This window comes from Artemia franciscana, chromosome 6 (assembly GCF_032884065.1).
Source record: "Artemia franciscana chromosome 6, ASM3288406v1, whole genome shotgun sequence".
NCBI lineage: Eukaryota > Metazoa > Arthropoda > Branchiopoda > Anostraca > Artemiidae > Artemia > Artemia franciscana.
In genome coordinates, this window is record NC_088868.1 from 11,804,540 (window position 1) to 11,827,369 (window position 22,830).

The window sequence follows — 22,830 nt, forward strand, 5'->3', positions numbered from 1 at the left end:
CACACTAATACAAAAGAAGAAAAAAAACTAAAAAAGGTAAAAACTACAAAAAAAACTAAAAAGAAAAAAAACTAAAAAAGCTAAAAAACTAAAAAAAAACTAAAAAAAGGTAAAAAACTAAAAACTAAAAAAAACTGAAAAAACTAAAAAAAGGCAAAAACTAAAAAAAAAACTAAAAACTAATAAAAAAACTAAAAAAGCTAAAAAACTAAAAAAACTAAAAAAAGGTAAAAAACAAAAAAAAAACTAAAAACAAAAAAAGAAAAAACTAAAAAAAAAGGAAAAAACTGAAAAATAAGAGAAAAAGAAAACTAAAAAAATATTAATAAATATAAAAAACTAGCTGTTGGGGTGGCGCTTCGCGCCACCCCAACACCTAGTTGGTGGGGGCGCTTCGCGCCCCCCCCAAGCCCCCCCGCGCGCGTAAGTCGTTACGCGCCATAATAGTTACGCGCCATTGTAGTTGTGTCCCTATGTCCCACCTGTGAATATAGATATATATATATATATGGTTTTAACTACGTAAAACTTGCGAATATACAACATTCTTTGCTGTCCCATTGTCTTTGCATATAAATAGATTGTCAGGTTATCCCCCTGTTTCCCCGGTGTCCCGTTGTAGTTGTGTTCTGTGTCCCGGTCGTCATTTATATTCCCTGTGTCCCGGGTCCCGGTCATCATTTGTATCCCGGTATCCCGGTCTGTATATACATTCGTTTTTTAGTTTTGTTTTTCTCCTTTATTTTTTTCCTTTTTTTTTTTCTTTTTTAGCTTATTTAGATTTTTAGATTTTTTAGTTTTTTTATTAGTTTTTAGTTTTTATTTCTTTTTAGTTTTTTTGTCCCGGTCGTCATTTATATCCCCCTGTTTCCCCCGGTGTCCCCGTTGTAGTTGTGTCCCTGTGTCCCGGTCGTTATTTATATTCCTGTGTCCCGGTCGTCATTTGTATCCCGGTGTACCGGTCTGTATATACATTCGTTTTTTAGTTTTGTTTTTCTCCTTTATTTTTTTCCTTTTTTTTTCTTTTTAGTTTATTTAGATTTTAGATTTTTTAGTTTTTTTATTAGTTTTTAGTTTTTTTTTCTTTTTAGTTTTTTTGTAGTTTTTACCTTCTTTTAGTTTTGTTAATTTTTTTTTTTACTTGTGTCCTGGTCGTCATTTATACTCCCTGTGTCCCGGTGCTTTGTTGATTGCTAATCGAACATTCCTTTTGTCCTGGTCGCTTTCTCTTTGAGTGTCGTCATTTATTTTTTTCTTTTTTAGTTCTTTTAGTTTTTACCTTTTTTAGTTTTTTTTTAGTTTTTAGTTTTTTTAGTTTTTTACCTTTTTTTAGTTTTTTTAGTTTTTTAGCTTTTTTATTTTTTTTATTAGTTTTTAGTTTTTTTGTAGTTTTTGCCTTTTTTTTTTAGTTTTTTGTCCTGGTCGCTTTCTCTTTGAGTGTCGTCATTTATTAGTTTTTTCCTTTTTTTTAGTTTTTTATTGGTTTTTACCTTTATTTTAGCTTATTTTTCAGTTTTTTCCTTTTTTTAGTTTTTTTTTATTTTTTATTTTTTTTTAGTTTTTTACCTTTTTTTAGTTTTTTTAGTTTTTTTAGTTTTTTAGCTTTTTTACTTTTTTTATTAGTTTTTAGTTTTTTTTTGTAGTTTTTGCCTTTTTTTAGTTTTTTCAGTTTTTTTTTTAGTTTTTTATTGGTTTTTACTTTATAGTTTTTTTAGTTTTTTAGCTTTTTTATTTTTTTTATTAGTTTTTAGTTTTTTTTGTAGTTTTTGCCTTTTTTTAGTTTTTTCAGTTTTGACGTCACCTAATCCAGTTTTTTCAGGTGACGTCACCTGACACATCCATCCACACATCCACAGACAGACAGACAACTTATTTTTATATATATACTAGCTGTTGGGGTGGCGCTTCGCGCCACCCCAACACCTAGTTGGTGGGGGCGCTTCGCGCCCCCCCCCAAGCCCCCCCGCGCGCGTAAGTCGTTACGCGCCATAATAGTTACGCGCCATTGTAGTTGTGTCCCTATGTCCCACCTGTGAATATAGATAGATATATATATATGGTTTTAACTACGTAAAACTTGCGAATATACAACATTCTTTGCTGTCCCATTGTCTTTGCATATAAATAGATTGTCAGGTTTACCGACTCTTGAACATGCAACATATAATGGTCCATGGGAAAACAATCTGTATTCAGATCTATACCTCATGATTCTAATGATTGCCCTTGAGCTTTGTTGATGGTGATTGCTAATCGACCATTCCCTGTCCCGGTGTCCCGGTCGTCATTTACATCCCCCTGTTTCCCCCGGTGTCCCCGTTGTAGTTGTGTCCCTGTGTCCCGGTCGTCATTTATATTCCCTGTGTCCCGGTCGTCATTTGTATCCCGGTGTCCCGGTCTGTATATACATTCGTTTTTTAGTTTTGTTTTTCTCCTTTATTTTTTTCCTTTTTTTTTCTTTTTTAGCTTATTTAGATTTTTAGATTTTTTAGTTTTTTTATTAGTTTTTAGTTTTTTTTTCTTTTTAGTTTTTTTGTCCCGGTCGTCATTTATATCCCCCTGTTTCCCCCGGTGTCCCCGTTGTAGTTGTGTCCCTGTGTCCCGGTCGTCATTTATATTCCCTGTGTCCCGGTCGTCATTTGTATCCCGGTGTACCGGAGTTGTGTCCCTGTGTCCCGGTCGTCATTTATATTCCCTGTGTCCCAGGTCCCGGTCGTCATTTGTATCCCGGTGTCCCGGTCTGTATATACATTCGTTTTTTAGTTTTGTTTTTCTCCTTTATTTTTTTCCTTTTTTTTTCTTTTTTAGCTTATTTAGATTTTTAGATTTTTTAGTTTTTTTATTAGTTTTTAGTTTTTTTTTCTTTTTAGTTTTTTTGTCCCGGTCGTCATTTATATCCCCCTGTTTCCCCCGGGTCGTCATTTATACTCCCTGTGTCCCGGTGCTTTGTTGATTGCTAATCGAACATTCCTTTTGTCCTGGTCGCTTTCTCTTTGAGTGTCGTCATTTATTTTTTTCTTTTTAGTTCTTTTAGTTTTTACCTTTTTTAGTTTTTTTAGTTTTTAGTTTTTTTAGTTTTTTACCTTTTTTTAGTTTTTTTAGTTTTTTTTAGTTTTTTAGCTTTTTTATTTTTTTTATTAGTTTTTAGTTTTTTTGTAGTTTTTGCCTTTTTTTTAGTTTTTTTAGTTTTTTAGCTTTTTTATTAGTTTTTAGTTTTTTTTTGTAGTTTTTGCCTTTTTTTAGTTTTTTTAGTTTTTTAGCTTTTTTATTTTTTTTATTAGTTTTTAGTTTTTTTTTGTAGTTTTTGCCTTTTTTTTCTCTTTGAGTGTCGTCATTTATTAGTTTTTTCCTTTTTTTTTTTAGTTTTTTATTGGTTTTTACCTTTATTTTAGCTTATTTTTCAGTTTTTTCCTTTTTTTTAGTTTTTTTTATTTTTTATTTTTTTTAGTTTTTTACCTTTTTTTAGTTTTTTTAGTTTTTTAGCTTTTTTACTTTTTTTATTAGTTTTTAGTTTTTTTTGTAGTTTTTGCCTTTTTTTAGTTTTTTCAGTTTTTTTTTAGTTTTTTATTGGTTTTTACCTTTATAGTTTTTTTAGTTTTTTAGCTTTTTATTTTTTTTATTAGTTTTTAGTTTTTTTTGTAGTTTTTGCCTTTTTTTAGTTTTTTCAGTTTTGACGTCACCTGATCCAGTTTTTTCAGGTGACGTCACCTGACACATCCATCCACACATCCATCCACACATCCACAGACAGACAACTTATTTTTATATATATAGACTAGCTGTTGGGGTGGCGCTTCGCGCCACCCCAACACCTAGTTGGTGGGGCGCTTCGCGCCCCCCCCAAGCCCCCCCGCGCGCGTAAGTCGTTACGCGCCATAATAGTTACGCGCCATTGTAGTTGTGTCCCTATGTCCCACCTGTGAATATAGATATATATATATATATATGGTTTTAACTACGTAAAACTTGCGAATATACAACATTCTTTGCTGTCCCATTGTCTTTGCATATAAATAGATTGTCAGGTTATCCCCCTGTTTCCCCCGGTGTCCCCGTTGTAGTTGTGTCCCTGTGTCCCGGTCGTCATTTATATTCCCTGTGTCCCGGGTCCCGGTCATCATTTGTATCCCGGTGTCCCGGTCTGTATATACATTCGTTTTTAGTTTTGTTTTTCTCCTTTATTTTTTTCCTTTTTTTTTCTTTTTTAGCTTATTTAGATTTTTAGATTTTTTAGTTTTTTTTATTAGTTTTTAGTTTTATTTCTTTTTAGTTTTTTTGTCCCGGTCGTCATTTATATCCCCCTGTTTCCCCCGGTGTCCCCGTTGTAGTTGTGTCCCTGTGTCCCGGTCGTTATTTATATTCCCTGTGTCCCGGTCGTCATTTGTATCCCGGTGTACCGGTCTGTATATACATTCGTTTTTTAGTTTTGTTTTTCTCCTTTATTTTTTTCCTTTTTTTTTCTTTTTTAGTTTATTTAGATTTTTAGATTTTTTAGTTTTTTTATTAGTTTTTAGTTTTTTTTTCTTTTTAGTTTTTTTGTAGTTTTTACCTTCTTTTTAGTTTTGTTAATTTTTTTTTTTACTTGTGTCCTGGTCGTCATTTATACTCCCTGTGTCCCGGTGCTTTGTTGATTGCTAATCGAACATTCCTTTTGTCCTGGTCGCTTTCTCTTTGAGTGTCGTCATTTATTTTTTTCTTTTTTAGTTCTTTTAGTTTTTACCTTTTTTAGTTTTTTTTTAGTTTTTAGTTTTTTTAGTTTTTTACCTTTTTTTAGTTTTTTTAGTTTTTTAGCTTTTTTATTTTTTTTATTAGTTTTTAGTTTTTTTGTAGTTTTTGCCTTTTTTTTTAGTTTTTTGTCCTGGTCGCTTTCTCTTTGAGTGTCGTCATTTATTAGTTTTTTCCTTTTTTTTTTTAGTTTTTTATTGGTTTTTACCTTTATTTTAGCTTATTTTTCAGTTTTTTCCTTTTTTTAGTTTTTTTTTATTTTTTATTTTTTTTAGTTTTTTACCTTTTTTTAGTTTTTTTAGTTTTTTTAGTTTTTTAGCTTTTTTACTTTTTTTATTAGTTTTTAGTTTTTTTTTGTAGTTTTTGCCTTTTTTTAGTTTTTTCAGTTTTTTTTTTAGTTTTTTATTGGTTTTTACCTTTATAGTTTTTTTAGTTTTTTAGCTTTTTTATTTTTTTTATTAGTTTTTAGTTTTTTTTGTAGTTTTTGCCTTTTTTTAGTTTTTTCAGTTTTGACGTCACCTAATCCAGTTTTTTCAGGTGACGTCACCTGACACATCCATCCACACATCCATCCACACATCCACAGACAGACAACTTATTTTTATATATATAGATAGATATATAGATATAAATATAAATATAATATAAATTAGCAATCAACAAAGCACCGAGACACAAATGACGACCGGGACACAGGGAGTATAAATGACGACCAGGACATAAGTAAAAAAAAAACTAAAAAAACTAAAAAAATGGTAAAAACTACAAAAAAACTAAAAACTAATAAAAAAACTAAAAAATCTAAAAATCTAAATAAACTAAAAAAGAAAAAAAAGAAAAAAGGAAAAAAATAAAGGAGAAAAACAAAACTAAAAAACGAATATATATACAGACCGGGACACCGGGATACAAATGACGACCGGGACACAGGGAATATAAATGACGACCGGGACACAGGGACACAACTACAATGGGGACGCCGGGGGGCACAGGGGGATATAATTGACGACCGGGACACCGGGACACAAGGAATATAAATGACGCCCGGGACACTCAAAGAGAAATCACAGACTGGAACACCGGGACACAAATGAAGACCGGGACACAGGGAATATAAATGACGACCGGGACACAGGGACATAACTACAAAGGGGACGCCGGGGTGCACAGGGGGATATATAAATGACGATGGCGACTCAGGGAATGGTCGATTAGCAATCACCATCAACAAAGCTCAAGGGCAATCATTAGAATCATGAGGTATAGATCTGAATACGGATTGTTTTCCCATGGACCATTATATGTTGCATGTTCAAGAGTCGGTAAACCTGACAATCTATTTATATGCACAGACAATGGGACAGCAAAGAATGTTGTATATTCGCAAGTTTTACGTAGTTAAAAACATATCTATATATATATATATATATATATATATATATATATATATATATATATATATATATATATATATATATACTAGCTGTTGGGGTGGCGCTTCGCGCCACCCCAACACCTAGTTGGTGGGGGCGCTTCGCGCCCCCCCCAAGCCCCCCCGCGCGCGTAACTCGTTACGCGCCATAATAGTTACGCGCCATTGTAGTTGTGTCCCTATGTCCCACCTGTGAATATAGATATATATATATATATATGGTTTTAACTACGTAAAACTTGCGAATATACAACATTCTTTGCTGTCCCATTGTCTTTGCATATAAATAGATTGTCAGGTTATCCCCCTGTTTCCCCCGGTGTCCCGTTGTAGTTGTGTCCCTGTGTCCCGGTCGTCATTTATATTCCCTGTGTCCCGGGTCCCGGTCATCATTTGTATCCCGGTGTCCCGGTCTGTATATACATTCGTTTTTTAGTTTTGTTTTTCTCCTTTATTTTTTTCCTTTTTTTTTCTTTTTTAGCTTATTTAGATTTTTAGATTTTTTAGTTTTTTTTATTAGTTTTTAGTTGGTGGGGGCGCTTCGCGCCCCCCCCAAGCCCCCCCGCGCGCGTAAGTCGTTACGCGCCATAATAGTTACGCGCCATTGTAGTTGTGTCCCTATGTCCCACCTGTGAATATAGATATATATATATATATGGTTTTAACTACGTAAAACTTGCGAATATACAACATTCTTTGCTGTCCCATTGTCTTTGCATATAAATAGATTGTCAGGTTATCCCCCTGTTTCCCCCGGTGTCCCCGTTGTAGTTGTGTCCCTGTGTCCCGGTCGTCATTTATATTCCCTGTGTCCCGGGTCCCGGTCATCATTTGTATCCCGGTGTCCCGGTCTGTATATACATTCGTTTTTTAGTTTTGTTTTTCTCCTTTATTTTTTTCCTTTTTTTTTCTTTTTTAGCTTATTTAGATTTTTAGATTTTTTAGTTTTTTTTATTAGTTTTTAGTTTTTATTTCGCTTTCTCTTTGAGTGTCGTCATTTATTAGTTTTTTCCTTTTTTTTTTTTTAGTTTTTTATTGGTTTTTACCTTTATTTTAGCTTATTTTTCAGTTTTTTCCTTTTTTTTAGTTTTTTTTTATTTTTTATTTTTTTTATTTTTTTACCTTTTTTTAGTTTTTTTAGTTTTTTTAGTTTTTTAGCTTTTTTACTTTTTTTATTAGTTTTTAGTTTTTTTTTGTAGTTTTTGCCTTTTTTTAGTTTTTTCAGTTTTTTTTTTAGTTTTTTATTGGTTTTTACCTTTATAGTTTTTTTAGTTTTTTAGCTTTTTTATTTTTTTTATTAGTTTTTAGTTTTTTTTTGTAGTTTTTGCCTTTTTTTAGTTTTTTCAGTTTTGACGTCACCTAATCCAGTTTTTTCAGGTGACGTCACCTGACACATCCATCCACACATCCATCCACACATCCACAGACAGACAACTTATTTTTATATATATAGAAGATAGATATATATATCTATATTCACAGGTGGGACATAGGGACACAACTACAATGGCGCGTAACTAATATGGCGCGTAACGACTTACGCGCGCGGGGGGGCTTGGGGGGGGGGGGCGCGAAGCGCCCCCACCAACTAGGTGTTGGGGTGGCACGAAGCGCCACCCCAACAGCTAGTATATATATATATATATATATATATATATATGTGTTTCGGCTGACGTCATGAAATTAGTTGCCATCATTTTTGCTTTGAAGGTGACGTCATTCAAGTTATATAAGACATATGTTCGCGTAGAATTCTATTAATGTTTAAGTTTACAATGACTGATGAAGATGCTCAAAGAGTCTATGCCAAAAAACTTGCTGCTGATAGAGAAAGTCAGAAAAGAAAGCGTGCCGAGGAATCAAAAGAACAGCAAGGAAACAGGCTTGAGGCTAAAGAACGCAAAACCGCGCAGTTAGATGAAGATCCACCTGGACAGCGAGAGTCAAAACATATTAAAACTGAAAATGATAGCGATGATGATTGGGTTTGGGATTTTGACTTGGATAAGGTCATCAATGACTACCAGATTTTAGTTAAAAAAACAAAGGTTCGGCGATATGTATTTCATATTGAAGCTGAAAAATAAAGAAGAAAAAGAAAACTGAAAAAAGAAAAAAGAGAAATTACAGACTGGGATACCGGGACACAGGGAATATAAATGACGACCAGGACACAGGTATTTAAGAATATCGTTCAAAGACAAATTTTTAATTGTAAGAAGACCGTTGAAAGAGAAATTTCTAATTGTAAAATGACTGAAAAACCTACAATGGCAACGGTACCACCATCGAAGTAGATAACCAGTGGGTTTACGGCCAACCTACCATCTTCAAAGATACCACGATAGGAAGACTCTACACCGTTCACCCCAATCAACATGAATGCTTCTTTCTACGCCTGCTTTTGGTGAATGTACCCGGTCCGACATCCTTTGAGTATTTGAGAACTGTAAACGGTACTATACATGACACTTACCGTAGTGCATGCCAAGCTCTGAATTTATTGGAGAATGACCAACACTGGGATAACTGCATCAATGACGCGTGCGAAACGTCAACCCCAAGTCAAATTCGTACACTTTCTTTCCATCAGCTCCTACAGAGTTATGGGAAAAATATAAGTCAAAAATGTCCGAAGATATACTCCATCGAAAACAGTTAGAGACGTCAGAAATGACTTTTGATTTTACATCAGAAATTTATAACGACACTTTAGTTATTATAGAAGATTTGTGCGTACGTATGGCAAACAAACCTCTTCAGGATTTGGGAATGCCTTCACCTAACCGTATCGCTGCTGTTTCGACATGTGTAGAATTGGATCGTGAACAAAGTTACAGTACGAGTGATCTATTGTCGTATGTACAAAATAACATTTACAAGTTAACGTCGGAACAAAAAGACATTTATGATACGATAGACTCAATTTCAGGACGTATACAACTACCTGCTGATTTCTGTAGTTTAGTGACGTCCAAAAATGAATTGATTGAAAAAGTATTTCCGAATATTCTAAAAAATTATATTCCACCACACGTGCTACAACTAAAAATAGGCGACCCACCAAAGCTTTGCAATGGCACGCGACTTGCCGTAAAAAAACAATGGAAAGCCTAATAAAGGCGACAATCTTGACAGGACATTTTGAGGGTAAGGCTGTTCTTATTCCTCGCATTCCCATGATTCCAACGGATCTGCCTTTTCAATTTAAAAGATTGCAATTCCCAATTCGATTAGCATTTGCAATCACCATTAACAAAGCTCAAGGTCAATCATTAGAAAAATGTGGTATAGATCTTAATACTGATTGTTTTTCCCATGGACAATTGTACGTTGCATGTTCGAGGGTCGGTAAACCTGACAATCTATTTATATGCAGCGACAATTGGACAGCGAAGAATGTTGTATATTCGCAAGTTTTACGCAGTTAATTTGTATTGTATCCATCTATCTATCTATCTATATAAAAACGAGTTGTGTGTATGCATGTTTGTTTGTTTGTAAAAAGAGCGTTTGCATATGACGTCATTATTAGTGCATACGGCTTTGTATATGCACAGACAATGGGAAAGCCAAGAATGTTGTATATTCGCAATTTTTACGTAGTTTAACTCCTGCAGACAAAATGAATGCTTGCCTGAAAAATTCTAATTTATGGGTACACGTAAAAATATTAAAATTAACTACATATATGCGTGTCCGATTGCAAAACGATGATTCTGGTCAAACATTTTCAGATCAGTTGCTGGCAATTGGAAACGGAAAGCTTCCAGTAGTGGGAAAGCCAAAAATGTTGTATATTCGCAATTTTTACGTAGTTTGAAACACATATATAAATCTATCTATATTCACAGGTGGGACACAGGGACACAACTACAATGGCGCGTAACTAATATGGCGCGTAACGACTTACGCGCGCGGGGGGGCTTGGGGGGGCGCAAAGCGCCCCACCATCTAGGTGTTGGGGTGGCGCGAAGCGCCACCCCAACAGCTAGTATATATATATATATATATATCTTCTATATATATAAAAATAAGTTGTCTGTCTGTCTGTCTGTGGATCAGGTGACGTCATGTTTCTGTGTCGGCTGACGTCATGAACTTAGTTGTCGTCATTTTTGCTTTGACGGTGACGTCATTAACGGTATTTAAGACATTTGTTCACGGAAAAATGTTTAATTGTAAAATGACTGAAGAACCTATTGGGTTTGGGATTTTGACTTGGATAAGGTCATCAATGCCTACCAGATTTAAGTTAAAAAAACAAAGGTTCGTCGATATGTACTTCATAGTGACGCTGAAAAATAAAGAAGAAAAAGAAAACTGAAAAAAGAAAAAAGGTAAAAAACTAAAAAAAAACTAAAAAGAAAAAACACTCAAAGAGAAATTACAGACCGGGACACAAATGACGACCGAGACAGAGGGAATATAACTGACGACCGGGAACCTCAAAGAGAAATTACACACTGGGACACCCAGACACAAATCACGACCGGGACACAGGGAATATAAATGACGACCGGGACAAAGGGACACAACTACAACGGGGACGCCGGGGGCACAGGCAGGATATATAAATGACGACCGGGACACAAATGACGACCGGGACAAAGGGAATATAAATGACGACCGGGACACTCAAAGAGAAATTACAAACTGGGACACCGGGACACAAATGACGACCGGGACACAGGGAATATAAATGACGACCAGGACACAGGGACACATCATTAGAATAATGAGGTATAGATCTGAATACGGATTGTTTTTCCCATGGACAATTATATGTTGCATGTTCAAGAGTCAGTAAACCTGACAATCTATTTATATGCACAGACAATGGGACAGCGAAGAATGTTGTATATTCGCATGTTTTACGTAGTTAAAAACATATATTTATATCTATCTCTATTCACAGATGGGACACAGGGACACAACTACAATGGCGCGTAACTAATATGGCGCGTAACGACTTACGCGCGCGGGGGGGCTTGGGGGGGCGCGAAGTGCCCCACCAACTAGGTGTTGGGGTGGCGCGAAGCGCCACCCCAACAGCTATTATATATATATATATATATATATATATATATATATATATATATATATATATATATATATATATATATATATTTTCTTTTTAGTTTTTTTTGTAGTTTTTACCTTTTTTAGTTTTTTTCTTCTTTTGTATTAATGCTAAAGCCAAGGTTCAAACCTGGAGCCTTTCGGACCTAGAACCTGAAACACAACGCTTTACCAACTCAGCTACTTCGGCTTGAATACATTCGTTTTGAGCAGCTTCCTCGGGTGTTGCCATTGTAGGTTCTTCAGTCATTTTACAATTAGAAATTTCTCTTTCAACGGTCTTCTTACAATTAAAAATTTGTCTTTGAACGATATTCTTAAATACCTGTGTCCTGGTCGTCATTTATATTCCCTGTGTCCCGGTCGTCATTTGTGTCCCGGTATCCCAGTCTGTAATTTCTCTTTGAGTGTCCCGGTCGTTATTTATATTCCCTCTGTCCCGGTCGTCATTTGTGTCCCGGTCTGTAATTTCTCTTTGAGTGTTTTTTCTTTTTAGTATTTTTTAGTTTTTTACATTTTTTTCTTTTTTCAGTTTTCTTTTTCTTCTTTATTTTTCGGCGTGTCCTGGTCGTCATTTATATTCCCTGTGTCCCGGTCGTCATGTTTTTTACATTTTTTCTTTTTTCAGTTTTCTTTTTCTTCTTTATTTTTCAGCTTCACTATGAAATACATATCGCCGAACCTTCGTTATTTTTAACTAAAATCTGGTAGGCATTGATGACCTTATCCAAGTCAAAATCCCAAACCCAATCATCATCGCTATCATTTTATTGTGTTTTATTTTAATCTATTTTGTTTGCTACTCCCAAAAGCACGTAAATATAACCACATCCTCTCCAATGAAGCTTTAAACATCTTGCTATACTGTTTCAGCGCCCCATAGGCGGCGACATGAAAAACAAAACAACAAATCTTATTTGTTGCTTGTTACTTGTTGCTCAAGATGGTGTACAGTAATTTTCCTTGTTGGGGCTTTCAGCTACGATGATTTCAATGGTACAGATTTTATTTGGTCCAATACTGATTATGGGGGGAATGTTCGGGCTATTTTTCGGTATCCTCACGCAATTTTGCAATGAACTTTTATCATTAAAAATATTGTGCATAATGATTAGAATTCTTGAATCAGCTTCAAACGACGGTTCTTCCTCACTGGACAGTGTATTTTAACACGTCTTTAAATTTCTTTTACTACGGACTAGAGGAATAATCTTTAAATAATTTACTCCCAACTCTGAAATATACTTTTGGCCGAAGGCAGAGAATCAGGAGATCGGTACCTACGCTATGCATTCGTCATCATGCAAAAAACATTTTTACCAAGTTTTAATGGGCTAGGTTTCATTATTTAATTGGCTGCCCCGTAGTGGGGCAATTGTGATCAAGACGATTCAGGCTCTTGTTCTTCTATGTTCTAAGAAAAATCCCTTATGTAAATCGAGATTGTAAAAGAAACTCTCGTGGCTTTTTGATCCTGAAAAATTATCTTTCTGCAGTCACTTCTATAAAATGGACTTGAAATGTTGAAAAAAAAAACAAACCGAAAACCTGTTTTGCTGTTCTACTGTGAAGGTTAATTTATAGGTCGAATGCCGCGTGGAAATGATCGTCTCTTATCAGACTACTAGCTACCTTTGCAACCCGGATTACTAGGTTGCTACCTACCGCTGCAACCTGGATTTCGATTCTGCTAATAACTGAAAATTAAGGTAAAATGTTGTAATATCAAAATTTCAATAAGTAATAGACCTGTCATGTAGGCAAATTTCAAGGCCCTCTAGAGGGAGAAGGAGTTGAGGTGGGTAATTTAAAATACCTTCCCGGGACATGCTTTAGCATGTAGACCCAAAAAGTGTTCCCTGAAAGTTTCATTTTCCTAATTTAACCCCTTTCTGAGATAGCAAGAAGTCACTAAACTAGAATTTTACCGATATTGGATTCATTTATTATGTTATACATTATCACAGCCTACGATTATAAATTCATACGTAAAGCTTGTACATGAAAATGTAGTTTCGTTTTGTAAAAATCGATTCTAGTTAAAAAAAATTTTTTTTATTACAAAATTCGCTAGATGTAGCGATTTATTTAAAACGAGGTATTAAACAATTTTCAATGGTTTTACGGTGTTACATCTAGCTGCGGAGGAGAAAACAGAAAAAAAATATACAATCGATGCAGAATATCGCAGTTTAAGCCACTTTTCTTGATTTTCAAGCCAGGATATTTTCTTTGTTGTTCAAGCCAAGAAACTGTCAGTTTTCTATATGGGATTTTCGGACAAGGCGGTTCCAATAGTGTACTTTCTGTTTCAATCTGACACTATGGTAAAGAGTTATGAGTTATTGTGTTGTTTACCATGGGATGTGATCGTCTCTTACTAAGTTGCTAGCTACCACTGCATCCCAGAAAAAACTCGAAGTTTCAACAAAGAATTGTTTTGACCTTACCTAAAGCCTTGGAATTGAGATTAATTTTTTCAGTTGATTGGTATTTACATATCATGTACTCTAGAAATTGACTATTTGTAACTCGTTTGGTGTCAGAAAAGGAAAAACTAAAGTCCTATTACACTTTTGGGAGCAAGTGAGAATTTTTCATCTGCAAAAACTTAAAGTATTTGCTTTACAATGGAAGCCAAATTGGAAAAAATAAACTTTGACTTTGCTAAGTAGCTTGGTTAAAGAATAAATTCCAGAAAATGCATAAAATTCTCACCGTATAACTGTTTAGTTTTTTCTTTTAACCTATTAGCAGAGTCCATATTGTAATTAATTTCTATTTATGAAAAATTTCTGCTCAAAGTATAGTGAACTTGATTCACAGAATCTTTAGAACTAAAAGTTAAAAATTTATAAGTATGGGAGTATTAAAGTTTTTCAAGTGGCTTTTACAAAGACACCCAATTTTAAATAGGGAAATTATTGAAACTGATCCACCAAAGATAGATAATCTGTATTTGGATACAAACTGTATTATCCACAACTGCAGTCGAAAACACAGGAAAGGTACTGATAAAAAAGATGTGGAAGACAAAGTTATTAATCATGTCCTGCGTTGCATTGACGAACTAATTCGAGTTGTCCGTCCCAAAAATTTAATCTTTATAGCTATTGACGGCGTTGCTCCAATGGCAAAGCTAAGGGGACAAAGGGAAAGAAGGGCCCTTGCGGCTTCAAAAACACATAAGAAAAGAGAGGAAAGTGAAGAAAGTAATCCAGAAGCTAAAAGCGAATTTAACCGAAATGCAATCACACCAGGAACTGAGTTCATGGAAAAACTCTTAAAGGAGCTCCACTTGGCTATAAGTTCAAGAATAAACTCTAACTCATCCTGGAAAAAGTGCAAGGTTATAATTTCTGGACCAAGAGTACCCGGAGAAGGAGAACATAAAATTATTGGGTACATGAGAGAACAGCTATCACAGGCTCCATCTCTTAGACATTGTATCTATGGCTCAGATGCTGACTTGATTATTCTTGGTCTTTGTACCCATCTTCCTTGTGTTTCTGTTTTGAGAGAAGATGTACAACGTGTAAATGGTCGCATTAAAAGAAAGTTTATATTCGTTGACTTAAAAGTATATAGAGAGCTAATTGATATGGAGTTTGAGGAGGTGAAAGAAAAAATCACATTTCCTTATAGCTTACAAAATATTATTGATGATTGGATGGTCTTGACGTTTTTGGTTGGAAACGATTTCATTCCAAAGCTATCCTATTTTAGTGTTTCTGCATTACCCCTTGTCTACAGGAAATATAAGTCAATACTTCCTGAACTAAACGGGTACATAACGTGCAATGGAGAGCTCGACCTTAATCGATATGAAAAACTATTAAGTGTATTAGCTGATATTCCCAAGAGCCAAAAAACAAGTAAAGGAAAATATCAACAAGATTTAAATGTCGGAAAATCCATGCAATACACAAAAAAACCTTTGGCTGGCCTAGTGGATTCTCACATCGAGAGCGACGAGCAAAAGTAAGATCGCACAATTCTTTGTTCTTTGCGTTCATTTTTGACTCATCTAACAACAAATTATTCTTCAAGAAATGTGCTCAAATATATGACACTAACATGAAATATATGACACTAACATGAACTAGGTGTTGGGGTGGCGCTTCGCGCCACCTCAACAGCTAGTTGGTGGGGGCAGTTCGCAACCCCCCCCCCCCCCAAAGCCCCCCCTCGTGCGTAAGTCGTTACGCGCCATTGTAGTTGTGTCCCTGTGTCCCACCTGTGAATGTAGAAAGATATATATCTATATATATAAAAATAAGTTGTCTGTGGATGGATGGATGGATGGATGTGTGGATGGATGTGTCAGGTGACGTCACCTGAAAAAACTGGATTAGGTGACGTCAAAACTGAAAAAACTAAAAAAAGGCAAAAACTACAAAAAAAACTAAAAACTAATAAAAAAAATAAAAAAGCTAAAAAACTAAAAAAACTATAAAGGTAAAAACCAATAAAAAACTAAAAAAAAAACTGAAAAAACTAAAAAAAGGCAAAAACTACAAAAAAAAACTAAAAACTAATAAAAAAAGTAAAAAAGCTAAAAAACTAAAAAAACTAAAAAAACTAAAAAAAGGTAAAAAACTAAAAAAAATAAAAAATAAAAAAAAACTAAAAAAAAGGAAAAAACTGAAAAATAAGCTAAAATAAAGGTAAAAACCAATAAAAAACTAAAAAAAAAAAGGAAAAAACTAATAAATGACGACACTCAAAGAGAAAGCGACCAGGACAAAAAACTAAAAAAAAAGGCAAAAACTACAAAAAAACTAAAAACTAATAAAAAAAATAAAAAAGCTAAAAAACTAAAAAAACTAAAAAAAGGTAAAAAACTAAAAAACTAAAAACTAAAAAAAAACTAAAAAAGGTAAAAACTAAAAGAACTAAAAAAGAAAAAAATAAATGACGACACTCAAAGAGAAAGCGACCAGGACAAAAGGAATGTTCGATTAGCAATCAACAAAGCACCGGGACACAGGGAGTATAAATGACGACCAGGACACAAGTAAAAAAAAAAATTAACAAAACTAAAAAGAAGGTAAAAACTACAAAAAAACTAAAAAGAAAAAAAAACTAAAAACTAATAAAAAAACTAAAAAATCTAAAAATCTAAATAAACTAAAAAAGAAAAAAAAAGGAAAAAAATAAAGGAGAAAAACAAAACTAAAAAACGAATGTATATACAGACCGGTACACCGGGATACAAATGACGACCGGGACACAGGGAATATAAATAACGACCGGGACACAGGGACACAACTACAACGGGGACACCGGGGGAAACAGGGGGATATAAATGACGACCGGGACAAAAAAACTAAAAAGAAATAAAAACTAAAAACTAATAAAAAAAACTAAAAAATCTAAAAATCTAAATAAGCTAAAAAAGAAAAAAAAAGGAAAAAAATAAAGGAGAAAAACAAAACTAAAAAACGAATGTATATACAGACCGGGACACCGGGATACAAATGATGACCGGGACCCGGGACACAGGGAATATAAATGACGACCGGGACACAGGGACACAACTACAACGGGGACACCGGGGGAAACAGGGGGATAACCTGACAATCTATTTATATGCAAAGACAATGGGACAGCAAAGAATGTTGTATATTCGCAAGTTTTACGTAGTTAAAACCATATATATATATATATATCTATATTCACAGGTGGGACATAGGGACACAACTACAATGGCGCGTAACTATTATGGCGCGTAACGACTTACGCGCGCGGGGGGGCTTGGGGGGGGCGCGAAGCGCCCCCACCAACTAGGTGTTGGGGTGGCGCGAAGCGCCACCCCAACAGCTAGTATATATATATATATATATATATATATATCTATATATATAAAAATAAGTTGTCTGTGTGTGGATCTGTGTGTGGATCAGGTGACGTCATGTTTGTCCGCATATGACGTCTGAATTATTTCACACTAATACAAAAGAAGAAAAAAACTAAAAAAGGTAAAAACTACAAAAAAAACTAAAAAGAAAAAAAAAACTAAAAAAGCTAAAAAACTAAAAAAAACTAAAAAAAGGTAAAAATCTAATAACTAAAAAAAAACTGAAAAAAATAAAAAATGGCAAAAACTACAAAAAAAATAAAAACTAATAAAAAAACTAAAAAAGCTAAAAAACTAAAAAAACTAAAAAAAACTAAAAAAAGGTAAAAAACTAAAAAAAACTAAACACTAAAAAAGAAAAAAACTAAAAAAAAGGAAAAAACTGAAAAATAAAAGAGAAAAAGAAAACTAAAAAAATATGAATAAATATATATAAAAATAAGTTGTTTGTGGGTTATGTCTGTCTGTCTGTCTGTCGAGTGACGTCGTGTTTGTCCGCATATGACGTCTGAATTATTTCACACTAATACAAAAGAAGAAAAAAACTAAAAAAGGTAAAAACTACAAAAAAAACTAAAAAGAAAAAAACTAAAAAAGCTAAAAAACTAAAAAAAACTAAAAAAAGGTAAAAAACTAAAAACTAAAAAAAACTGAAAAAACTAAAAAAAGGCAAAAACTAAAAAAAAACTAAAAACTAATAAAAAAACTAAAAAAGCTAAAAAACTAAAAAAACTAAAAAAACTAAAAAAAGGTAAAAAACAAAAAAAAACTAAAAACTAAAAAAGAAAAAACTAAAAAAAAGGAAAAAACTGAAAAATAAGAGAAAAAGAAAACTAAAAAAATATTAATAAATATAAAAAATATAAATAAAAATATAATATAAATTAGCAATCAACAAAGCACCGAGACACAAATGACGACCGGGACACAGGGAGTATAAATGACGACCAGGACATAAGTAAAAAAAAAAAAATTAAAAAAACTAAAAAAATGGTAAAAACTACAAAAAAACTAAAAACTAATAAAAAAACTAAAAAATCTAAAAATCTAAATAAACTAAAAAAGAAAAAAAAGAAAAAAGGAAAAAAATAAAGGAGAAAAACAAAACTAAAAAACGAATGTATATACAGACCGGGACACCGGGATACAAATGACGACCGGGACACAGGGAATATAAATGACGACCGGGACACAGGGACACAACTACAATGGGGACGCCGGGGGGCACAGGGGGATATAAATGACGACCGGGACACCGGGACACAAGGAATATAAATGACGCCCGGGACACTCAAAGAGAAATCACAGACTGGAACACCGGGACACAAATGACGACCGGGACACAGGGAATATAAATGACGACCGGGACACAGGGACATAACTACAAAGGGGACGCCGGGGTGCACAGGGGGATATATAAATGACGATGGCGACTCAGGGAATGGTCGATTAGCAATCACCATCAACAAAGCTCAAGGGCAATCATTAGAATCATGAGGTATAGATCTGAATACGGATTGTTTTCCCATGGACCATTATATGTTGCATGTTCAAGAGTCGGTAAACCTGACAATCTATTTATATGCACAGACAATGGGACAGCAAAGAATGTTGTATATTCGCAAGTTTTACGTAGTTAAAAACATATATATATATATATATATATATATATATATATATATATATATATATATATATATATATATATATATATATATATATATATATATATATATATATATATTTATATATCTATCTATATTCACAGGTGGGACATAGGGACACAACTACAATGGCGCGTAACTAATATGGCGCGTAACAACTTACGCGCGCGGGGGGGCTTGGGGGGGGGTGCGAAGCGCCCCCACCAACTAGGTGTTGGGGTGGCTTGAAGCGCCACCCCAACAGCTAGTATACATATATATATATATCTATATATATAAAAATAAGTTGTCTGTGTGTGGATCTGTGGATCAGGTGACGTCACCTGAAAAAACTGGATCAGGTGACAAAACTGAAAACTGAAAAAACTAAAAAAAGGCAAAAACTACAAAAAAACTAAAAACTAATAAAAAAAATAAAAAGCTAAAAAACTAAAAAACTAAAAAAAGGCAAAAACTACAAAAAAACTAAAAATTAATAAAAAAGCTAAAAAACTAAAAAAAAACTAAAAAAAGGCAAAAACTACAAAAAAAAAATAAAAACTAATAAAAAAAATAAAAAAGCTAAAAAACTAAAAAAACTAAAAAAACTAAAAAAAGGTGAAAAACTAAAAAAACTAAAAACTAAAAAAAACTAAAAAAAATGAAAAAACTGAAAAATAAGCTAAAATAAAGGTAAAAACCAATAAAAAACTAAAAAAAAACTGAAAAAACTAAAAAAAGGCAAAAACTACAAAAAAAACTAAAAACTAATAAAAAAAAGTAAAAAAGCTAAAAAACTAAAAAAACTAAAAAAACTAAAAAAAGGTAAAAAACTAAAAAAAATAAAAAATAAAAAAAACTAAAAAAAAGGAAAAAACTGAAAAATAAGCTAAAATAAAGGTAAAAACCAATAAAAAACTAAAAAGAAAAAAAGGAAAAAACTAAAAAAAATTTTCATCTAAAAAACTAAAAAAAACTAAAAAAGGTAAAAACTAAAAGAACTAAAAAAGAAAAAAATAAATGACGACACTCAAAGAGAAAGCGACCAGGACAAAAGGAATGTTCGATTAGCAATCAACAAAGCACCGGGACACAGGGAGTATAAATGACGACCAGGACATAAGTAAAAAAAAAACTAACAAAACTAAAAAGAAGGTAAAAACTACAAAAAAACTAAAAAGAAAAAAACTAAAAAAAGGCAAAAACTGCAAAAAAAAACTAAAAACTAATAAAAAAGCTAAAAAACTAAAAAAACTAAAAAAGGCAAAAACTACAAAAAAAACTAAAAACTAATAAAAAAATAAAAAAGCTAAAAAACTAAAAAAACTAAAAAAACTAAAAAAAGGTAAAAAACTAAAAAAACAAAAAACTAAAAAAAACTAAAAAAAAGGAAAAAACTGAAAAATAAGCTAAAATAAAGGTAAAAACCAATAAAAAACTAAAAAAAAAACTGAAAAAACTAAAAAAAGGCAAAAACTACACAAAAAACTAAAAACTAATAAAAAAAGTAAAAAAGCTAAAAAACTAAAAAAACTAAAAAAACTAAAAAAAGGTAAAAAACTAAAAAAAATAAAAAATAAAAAAAAACTAAAAAAAAAGGAAAAAACTGAAAAATAAGCTAAAATAAAGGTAAAAACCAATAAAAAACTAAAAAGAAAAAAAGGAAAAAACTAAAAAAAATTTTCATCTAAAAAACTAAAAAAAACTAAAAAAGGTAAAAACTAAAAGAACTAAAAAAGAAAAAAATAAATGACGACACTCAAAGAGAAAGCGACCAGGACAAAAGGAATGTTCGATTAGCAATCAACAAAGCACCGGGACACAGGGAGTATAAATGACGACCAGGACATAAGTAAAAAAAAAAACTAACAAAACTAAAAAGAAGGTAAAAACTACAAAAAAAAGAAAAAAAACTAAAAACTAATAAAAAAACTAAAAAATCTAAAAATCTAAATAAACTAAAAAAGAAAAAAAAAGGAAAAAAATAAAGGAGAAAAACAAAACTAAAAAACGAATGTATATACAGACCGGGACACCGGGATACAAATGACGACCGGGACACAGGGAATATAAATGACGACCGGGACACAGGGACACAACTACAACGGGGACACCGGGGGAAACAGGGGGATATAAATGACGACCGGGACACCGGGACAGGGAATGGTCGATTAGCAATCACCATCAACAAAGCTCAAGGGCAATCATTAGAATCATGAGGTATAGATCTGAATACAGATTGTTTTCCCATGGACCATTATATGTTGCATGTTCAAGAGTCGGTAAACCTGACAATCTATTTATATGCAAAGACAATGGGACAGCAAAGAATGTTGTATATTCGCAAGTTTTACGTAGTTAAAACCATATATATATATATATATATATATATATATATATATATATATATATATATATATATATATATATATATATATATATATATATATATATATATATATATATATATATATATATATATATATATCTATCTATATTCACAGGTGGGACATAGGGACACAACTACAATGGCGCGTAACTATTATGGCGCGTAACGACTTACGCGCGCGGGGGGGCTTGAGGGGGGCGCAAAGCGCCCCCACCAACTAGGTGTTGGGGTGGCGCGAAGCGCCACCCCAACAGCTAGTATATATATATAATATATATATATATATATATATATATATATATATATATATATATATATATATATATATATATATATATATATATATATATATATATATATATATATATATATATATATATATATATATATATATATATATATATGTGTGTGTGTGTGTGTTTTTAACTACGTAATATTGGGAATATACAACATTCTTCGATGTCCCATTGTCTGTGCATATAAATAGATTGTCAGGTTTACCGACTCTTGAACATGCAACATAAAATTGCCCATGGGAAAAACAATCCGTATTCAGATCTATACCTGGTTATTCTAATGACTGACCTTGAGCTTTGTTGATGGTGATTGCTAATCGAACATTCCCTGTGTCCTCGTCGTCATTTATATATCCCCCTGTGCCCCCGGCATCCCCTTGTAGTTGTGTCCCTGTGTCCCGGTCGTCATTTATATTCCCAGTATCCCGGTCATCATTTGTGTCCCGGTGTCCCGGTCTGTAATTTCTCTTTGAGTGTCCCGGTCGTCATTTATATTCCCAGTGTCCCGGTTTTTAGTTTTCCTTTTCCCATTTATTTTTCAGTTTTTTTCCTTTTTTTAGTTTTTTTTCTTTTACAGTTTTTAGTTTGTTTTTGTCTTTTTTTCTTTTTTAGTTTTTAGTTTTTTACTTTTTTTTTTTTGCTTTTTTAGTTTTTTTAGTATTTTCTTTTTAGTTTTTTTTGTAGTTTTTACCTTTTTAAGTTTTTTTCTTCTTTTGTGTTAATGCTAAGGCCAAGGTTCGAGCCTGGAGCCTCTTGGACCTGGAACATAACGCTTTACCAACTCAGCTACTTCGGCTTGAATACATTCGTTTTTGAATTGGTATATGATGTGTCCCGGTCGTCATTTCTAACAAACCAACAACATGATTGGATGCTCTTCCTCAATCCCCTGGGTTCTCCTGGCGGCACAGGTGGAACAAAAGTCTAGGGTGAGCTTCCCACCCCCTTTTAAAAATCAAGTGCCTGCTTACTCTATACATGTATAGTAACTCTACTTTTTAAAACAGTACAAAACTTTAGCCTAAGAGCGGGGCGTTGAGGAGGGAACAGCTCCTTCAAATGCGGAATAATTTCTGTTCGCTTTAAGTTTTAATTTCGCTCCTTACTTTCAGTTAAAATAACTTATTGTTTTTATTTAATATGGGAAAGACTTCTGCTTAATTTCAGTTTCCAATGTCTAAACCATTCTCTTCTTCGTCATTTTTATCTGTAAGTATAGGATAAACTTCTAAGTGAGTGGAGAAATTTGGTTCGTTTTCTAATCTTTCTTCTGCTATAACACTTCATGACTGTTTGTGATGTATACAATGATCCTTTGAAAATACCCATATAGTGAAGATATGAATTATTTATTTTACTTTCACGCTAAAAGTTGAACAAAAAGCTTTAGCAAAGCTGAACAA

General features: G+C 33.0%; 2 long non-coding RNA genes across 2 annotated transcripts in view; one reads left to right on the top strand and one right to left on the bottom strand.

Annotated features, from left to right (window-relative positions):
- Window positions 1-22,830, bottom strand: part of LOC136028053 (uncharacterized) — a 90,332-nt gene that overhangs the window by 2,992 nt on the left and 64,510 nt on the right. The gene's annotated exons all lie outside the window — the stretch shown is intronic.
- On the top strand, window positions 19,265-20,853 carry LOC136028051 (uncharacterized). The gene is made up of 2 exons (XR_010617723.1): window positions 19,265-19,897; window positions 20,628-20,853. It is a non-coding gene; the product is annotated as an uncharacterized LOC136028051 (long non-coding RNA).